This window comes from Aulostomus chinensis, chromosome 1 (assembly GCF_037954235.1).
Source record: "Aulostomus chinensis isolate RoL2024-O1b breed Wild chromosome 1, RoL_Achi_v1.0, whole genome shotgun sequence".
NCBI lineage: Eukaryota > Metazoa > Chordata > Actinopteri > Syngnathiformes > Aulostomidae > Aulostomus > Aulostomus chinensis.
In genome coordinates this window covers 1,284,818-1,292,848 of record NC_141320.1, presented here as the reverse complement: position 1 = coordinate 1,292,848, position 8,031 = coordinate 1,284,818, and the positions used below count along the sequence as shown (strand labels likewise).

At 43.4% G+C, this 8,031-nt stretch overlaps 1 non-coding gene across 1 annotated transcript; it reads left to right on the top strand.

The window, feature by feature from the left end:
* Positions 1–5,682: 5,682 nt before the first annotated feature.
* trnah-gug (transfer RNA histidin (anticodon GUG)) lies at positions 5,683–5,754 on the top strand. The gene has a single exon. It is a non-coding gene; the product is annotated as a tRNA-His (tRNA).
* Positions 5,755–8,031: the final 2,277 nt, after the last annotated feature.

Genomic DNA, 8,031 nt, shown 5'->3' with positions numbered 1-8,031 from the left:
CTTTTTCTGTGTTGCTGAACGTAGAGCCTTGCGTCATTGTGCTCGCTAAAGTGTGATCCTCCCTGCTAATTCCTTATTTCATTGACTAATTACCCACCAAAAATTAATACCTACTTGCTTTATTTGGCTGAAGTTTAAAAGACCATCATTCTGGTAGCAACAGTCTTTCTGCCTTGTAAACACGCTAAGCTAACGATGGCTTCTCCCTCTTGTTCTCCTCTCTCCTGCTCAGAGTGCCACATGTTTTGTTCCTCCTCTGCCTCCTGTAGTGATACTGATAAGTGTGTTAAATGTAGTTTTCTTGTTGTGTTGGAGGTGAGGCTTAGCGAGGTTGAATTGGACCTGCAGCGGCTCTGCACCAAAAGCTGCGAGAGCTAGCCAATGCTCACTAGCTGGTGCAGACCAACTTAGCTTAGCTCCTGGCTTAGGCCCAACTAGCGCTCCCCCAGAAGCTCCCAAGCATCTGGGAGAGCGCCAAGAAAAGTTGGGCCTAAGCTAGGATATGCTTGCTCATGAAGAATTGTTGGGTGTAAATTCATTTAAGGAGTGTTGAACTGGACCTGTTCTACTTGTAAAGTGTAACTTTTGTTATTTGGTGCTTTACAGGGTGATGACTTGCTGGGGACACTTTATCACAGCAGTGGACAAACATCAGCATTCATCACCCAGCAGCTCCTCTGATCAACAGAACAAGTTAAAGTATTCTGAGAAGGAGGGCATCGATCCCTCTACCTCTCACATGCTAAGCGAGCGCTCTACCATTGGAGCTAATTCCCCTGTTAAGGAGCACAGCAGATAATGCACCTTGACCTTCATGCATGGTTTAATGAGCGTCACCAGTTGAAGCTTCTCTGGTTGACCAATGTAATGGAGACCAAGGGTTCCATGACATCAATGATTAATTGATGTCATGATTAATTGACTCAAGATAAATTTGGCAGATATCTTATTATCCAATGCCAAATTTTCTCAATCAGACTAAACCTGGTTAATATATATGGGACAAATAATGACGACCCCACCTTTTTCAGAAATCTTTTCTTGTCACAAGCCACTTTATCTGGTCACCTTGTCATTGGTGGGGATTTCAACTGTGTACTTCAACCAGAACTGGATAGGTCTACTGGGGTAGACACCTCACACAGTCAAACAAGGAAAGAGTTATTTCTGTGTATGAAGGATTTGAACTTGATTGATGTGTGGAGAAATATGTATCCCAACAAACAAAATTACTCCTACTACTCTAGTACCTACCAGACCTTCTCGAGAATTGACTATTTTCTAATCTCAGCTGAATTAAGACCCCAAATTACAAAATCCTGGTATGACAGTATCTTAATTTCAGATCATGCCTCAACCTCATTTATATTCAGACTGCCTGGCAGGTTACACCACTCTTTAAGATGGCGCCCGCAAACAAGCTGGCTGAGAGACCCTGAATTTATAAAATTTATTGGTACACAAATTGATCTGTTTTTTGAATACAACACTGACCAAACATCCGCGTCTGTAAGGTGGGAAGCTTTTAAAGCCTTTTTAAGAGGCCAAATGATAAGCTTTACAAGCTTTAAGTACAAATCCCAAAGACTAGAAATGGAACACCTTGAAAAAAAAATAAAAGAAATTGAAAACCAAATTTACCAGAATCCTAACCATCATCAAACTATGGAGCTCCATAAACTGAGGGCGAGGTATAATGCTTTATCCACAAATAAGGCTACAAGGAGCCTGTTAAAACTAAAACAATCCTTTTATGAGCAAGGTGAAAAGGCCAGCAAGTTGTTGGCATGGCGCATTAAACAGATGCAAACAGAAAGAACAATAAACTCAGTTCAAACAGACAAAGGGGTGTTAACTTCTGACCCAGTTGACATTAACAACACATTTCTAAATTTCTATCATAGATTATATCAATCTGAATACTCAGATTTAGCTACAAACCACCAAAAGAACTTTCTAGACTCTCTAGATTTTGTCCCCTTGGATGAGGACTCTGTGGGCTCTCTGGAATTTAATCTTGGTGCCAGGGATTTGTCCGAGGCTATATCCAATTTGAAAGGAGGAAAGACTCCTGGGCCAGATGGGATACCAGTTGAAATATATAAAATATTTGAATCTAAACTGATACCACCACTACTTGAAATGTGTCAAGAATCATTCAATAATGGAGTCCTTCCTCTCTCTCCTAATATGGCAACAATTACATTACTATTGAAACCTGGGAAGTCACCGGACCAATGCGGATCTTACAGGCCAATATCCCTCATCAATTATGACCTTAAAATATTGTCTAAAATACTGGCTATGAAGTTGGAACGTATTTTACCCAAATTGATCCACTCGGACCAGAATGGATTTATACAGGGAAGGCAGGGCTTTCATAATATAAGGAGAGTACTTAATATTCTCGTTGAGAGGTCTGGGATCCCTGGCTACGCTGTCCTGTCGTTGGACGCAGAGAAGGCCTTCGATAGGATAGAGTGGTCGTATTTGTTTGAAGTCCTACAGAGGTTTAGTATTAAGGAAAATTTCCTTAGGTGGATTCGCCTTCTTTACTCTAACCCGCAAGCTGAAATTTTGACCAATGGCCTGGCTTCTAACTCTTTCAACCTTAATCGAGGCACACGACAGGGTTGACAGGGTTGCCCCTTGACTTTGCTCATGAAGAATTGTTGGGTGTAAATTCATTTAAGGAGTGTTGAACTGGACCTGTTCTACTTGTAAAGTGTAACTTTTGTTGTTACTTGGTGCTTTACAGGGTTATGACTTGACTTCATTGCAGCTTTGACCTGAGCAGGTGTTCATCCACATCTCAGTAACAGGGGGACACTTTATCACAGCAGTGGACAAACATCAGCATTCATCACCCAGCAGCTCGTCTGATCAACAGAACAAGTTAAAGTATTCTGGAGAATGAGGGCATCGATCCCTCTACCTCTCACATGCTAAGCTAGCGCTCTACCATTTGAGCTAATTCCTCTGTTAAGGAGCACAGCAGATAATGGAGGTTGACCTTCATGCATGGTTTAATGAGCGTCACCAGTTGAAGCTTCTCTGGTTGACCAATGTAATGGAGACCAAGGGTTCCATGACATCAATGATTAATTGAAGGTAGCATTTGTCTTGGTATTAACAGTTTATGTAAATTAGAGGCACACACACATGTTAATGGTGAGGTTTATTGAATCAGCAAACAAGTGAAACATTTTCTATGCCATGTGCTCCAGGGAGGGACCTGGGAAGCACAGGGGGACCGGCCATCCTGCCTGTGGAAAATGAAGACCCCAGTGTCAGTCAGTGGTAATCACTGTGCAAGGCCTGGTATTTAGTGTTGATCTAGTTTGTCTCATGTAAATGTGGCAGTTTCAGTCGTCACGGTCAGTCCTCACCTCTTCCTGGTGGTTTCCTTAAAGGGGGTGGAGCCAAAAGGGGAGAGTGGCCCAAGGAAGCTCCTTAAGAGCTGTAGGTGCAAACCTTTGCTCCCAGATGGGGGAGGGGGTACAATCACAGGCGAGGTTCATTGAATGATTATGTGGATGTATTATTGAGTTGGTGTAGTAGTCTGGAATCATGTATATATTTAGTCAGGTTAAGTTGTTGAGATGGTGCTGGTTTGATGTAAATATTGATTGTAGAGCATGGTTGTGGTCTCACCTCCACTCTATGGGCCATCCATCGTCATCTTGTGCTTATTCCTTACTAGTAAGGGTCGCGGGGGGGCTGGAGCCTATCCCAGCATCTATGGGCGAGAGGCGGGGTTCACCCTGGACAGGTCGCCAGTCCATCGCAGGGCCAACACACAGAGACGAACAACCATTCACACTCATACCTACCAGTAGAGAATCCAATCAGACTCGTCCCCAAATTGCATGTTTTTGGACTGTGGGAGGAAGCTGGAGTATCAGAGAGGACGGGGGGCACGGGGAGAACATGGAGACTCCACACAGAAAGCTCCCGCGCCCGAGCCAGGACTCGAACCTGGAACCTTCTTGCTGTGAGGGCGAAGGTGCTAACCACTGCACCACCGTGCAGGCCCGCTATGGGGGCTGGTCTGTCTAACTTCCTGCAGCCAGGAGGGAATTAAAGGCAGTCAGGGGTTTTTAATGTAAGTTGATGGTGTCTCATGCAATCTCTTTCAATACTCCAGTGGTGGTTTAAGTGATGAAAAACATGGGTTAGTTAGTAGGACTCTGTGTGTGTGTGTGTGTGTGTGTGTGTGTGTGTGTGTGTGTGTGTGTGTGTGTGTGTGTGTGTGTGTGTGTGTGTGTTTCCATGCAGACTTTCCCTTGAGACAACCGATTTGATTTGGAAACCATCTCATCTAAATCTCCTCTCCAAAAACCCTCTTCTGCAACTTTGTACCCAAGTTGTCTCCTCATCAGGCACCACAGTATCCAGTAGGTTCAGTTCAAACAGTCATCAGTGATTAATGTTCATGTTAAATGATGAGGTTTTGATTTATTCTTCCAGAATCATCTGAACAAACCCTCCTCAACACTGTGAAGCCTTCATCTGACAGGAGGAGTTTCTTTTCCCAGTGATTCCACTGACAGTGAAAAGCTTTGTTCATCAGACTGGTCTGATAGGTTCAACTACTGGTTGCTCTGGAGTGGAAACAGCAACCTGTCAGGAAACATTAGTCAGATCAAAGCCAAGATTAAAGAAAGAGCCTCCAGATCAAAGACAGAATTGATGATGATGTCATCAGGGGGCTTTGATAGTATATTTATTTGTACCTAGAATTCTGTCTTTGATCTCAGGAGGACATGAAAGAAACCCAGTTGAGGAAAGCAGAGGAGAACATTCAGCTTCATTAGAAACACTTGAACTGTTGAACAGTAGAATTTGTTTGAAACAGTTTACAACACTGAGTGACAGGATTGAAAAGGGGAGATTTTGGTATTTTCAGTTTAATTCTAACTTAAAACTGGGCATGAACATTTTTAGTCGTTCACATTCTAACATACAGAGGAAGTCATGACATTCCCTTTTTTTTAACCTGTCCTGTTCAGGAAATGGAAATGGAAATTTAGCTGCTATGTTGAATCAGAAAAACCTTTTGAAGTCTACTTTTGCTTCAGTCAGAAAGTAGACTGTTGTTAACTCTCACAATGGTTGGTGATTGTGGAGGAAGAAAATATCATTATGAACCTCTTTTTAACAGACACATATTTCTAAAGACTCAGGTTTATTATTTTTCTTCTTTTAGCAGAGGATGGTTTCGATCCATCGACCTCTGGGTTACGGGCCCAGCACGCTTCCTCTGCGCCACCATTGACAGAACAGTCCTTGTTTTAGGACAGCATTATCTGTGTTTGTCTCTGCCCTGCTCTCCTGCTCTCTTTCCCTCATTTAGTCCTTGACATGATCCATGCTCTACAGCTCTGCGGGTGGAATGAAGACCTGCGTCTGCTCTGCCCGTGCCGTCCTTCGTCTCAACCTAAATTGTTTGACCCACCTTTATAATGCTGCAGACAACACAACCAAACTGGCCCCGATCAGGATTTGACAGGCCGAAACATGCCCTAAAAACACCATGAATAATATCCACCACCTTCTGAACGGGGCCTGGCCCGTCTCCTGCATCAGGGGCCGCCGCAGTCGCGCATCAGCTGTTCAACAGCTGTTCGCCGCAACACTCAATGAGACAAAGACATCGAAGCTCAAACTGCTGTTGAGGATGCCGTGATCGTATAGTGGTTAGTACTCTGCGTTGTGGCCGCAGCAACCCCAGTTCGAATCTGGGTCACGGCAGCATGAGATAAATTTCTTTGTGTGTATTGATGGACACAAGCCAAGCAGAAATTTCCCACAATGCAACAGGGCAGTGTTTGGTCAGTGCTTAGCAGGCGTCAGTCTGAAAATGATGTCATATTATTGTGTCATCACTTGACCAGACCCAAAAGTAGGCTCAAGTATCAGTTTCTTCTCAATGCTAATGTCTGCTAGCTTAGTCTGCTACTTTGATGGCTCTGCCTGCTCTAAGGTCCAGACCCCTGGATGTGGTGGTTCCTACCTGAACGTAGATTCTGTCAGCTCATGTTGTTAAATCAACTCACCAGGAACACCAGTAGATTTCAATGGACTGACAATGAGTCTCATTGAATGGTAAACATGTCAAATATGAAGTCATCACCTGAGGAGGTCTGCTGCTGGAATGAAGCTCCAGATATTCACAAGATATTCTAGATCTTAAAATAAAGCATTTTTATATTTGATTTCTTATTCATTCAGGTCATCCAGTCATGTGACTGAAGTCATCCAGTCACGTGACTGAAGTCATCCAGTCATGTCAGTGATGTCACTTGGCAGGACTGTCATTGCCGTCTCATTCTAGAAAAGAATCCAGACTCCACATACAAGATGGTTGATGTTTTCTTGACTTGATGCTCTGACTGTCAGGGTAGATGACAGCTTCTTCTGCTGCTGCATCTGAGTGGCTAGGATTGGAGGTTTTACCTCCCAAGGTTGTTTGGTTCCAGGGGAAACTTCAAAATTCCAGTCCCCAACCTTGGCTGTTCTGAAACTCTTCTCCTGAATCACTCCTGAGTTCTTGTTAAGAGCTGGAAATGAGCTGCAGCAAGAACAAATACCAGTGCCAACCAGATCAACTTCATGGCTGTTTTTGTAGTGATTTGATGCCTCATGAGGAGAAAATTTGGGCACAAATGTTGGACAAGAGTGTTTGTGGAGGGGTGTTTTTTTTTGTTGTTGTTGCAGTGTTGTAAGTCACTGTACCTGCATCTGAATGATTGAACTTTCTCCAAATGTCCTCAAGATGGTTTCCAGTGACATCAGTTGTCACAAGAGGAAGTCTGCATGTAAACACACTCAGGTGTGCCCAGCTATTCTTATGAGAACATTCGATCAACTTCATTCTATGTGCAGCATAACCTTAATCTTAATCTTAATCTTAACCAACTGAATCTTAATCTTTATTTGAAACTAAACTCAATCCAGACCTTCACTCTGAAAGAGCTCACAAACTGCATTGCGCTGCATCAGGGCCGGTCTTTGGTCCCCATGAGGACGAGGACTCCTGATCAGTGTTGATGATGGAAATGGTCTCCAACACCATAAAACAAGAAATACACACACGTGTAAACACACACAGTGACCCCGCATGTCGTTTTTGCCCAACTTAAATTTTCATTCATTACCCAGAACCTCTCAAAAGCCCTGAAGAAAAATTTAATATTTGGAGTTTGAAAGCCATAAATCACATCCATATCATCTCGTCCATCTCAGTCTGATCTCATCTTTGTTTGTTGTTTTTTTAAAGAGGGACAAATTGGTACTTGGTTAAAAAAAGCACTGTGGGAAAATGATCCTGCTTTCAGGGAGGTCTTTGGTGAGTTTGCTAACAATGCAGAGAACCATGACGGAACCAAGCACAAGGCTGCTGCCCTCTGCATCACAGCTACACTTTGGAGTCTGTTTGAACTGAATGTGAAGGGTCTGACATCATCACACCAGTACGACAACAAGTGACCATGAACCAAAAGAAAACCTTCACTGATGAGTCCATGGATCTCATTGATCTGTGCCATTTCCTGATCTTCAGGTTCTGTCTTTGATTTCTTTCTTTGATCTCTAAATTCTGTGCTTTGGTTTCCTTGGTCAGTCTTTGAATTCTGGTTCATAATAAAAAAGAACACCCAGCATATTTCTGCAGACCATAGATTGGGATTTTACCAACTGCACCATAGCAACCCTCTTGCTGTCTGCTGTTGTGCCATTGAAAAGTAAGACAGCCTGGCAGTCAACAAACTGGGCTCAACAGAAGAATGTCAACTAAAGATGGATTAAAGACCAGGAGGAAATGTAACCAACCTACAAAGATGGAGGGGAATTGAGACCCACATGTTTGCCATCCTTGATGAACTGTCCACTGGTGCAGGGGATGAGGTCATGGCCATGATCTGGGAGCCAGTCCTGGATGTTAAATGCCCTGATGATGGACAGTGCAGTGGCAAAATGTCTGGTCCACTGACTGAACTCTGCCACAAATGAGGAACAACAGTCAGCAAG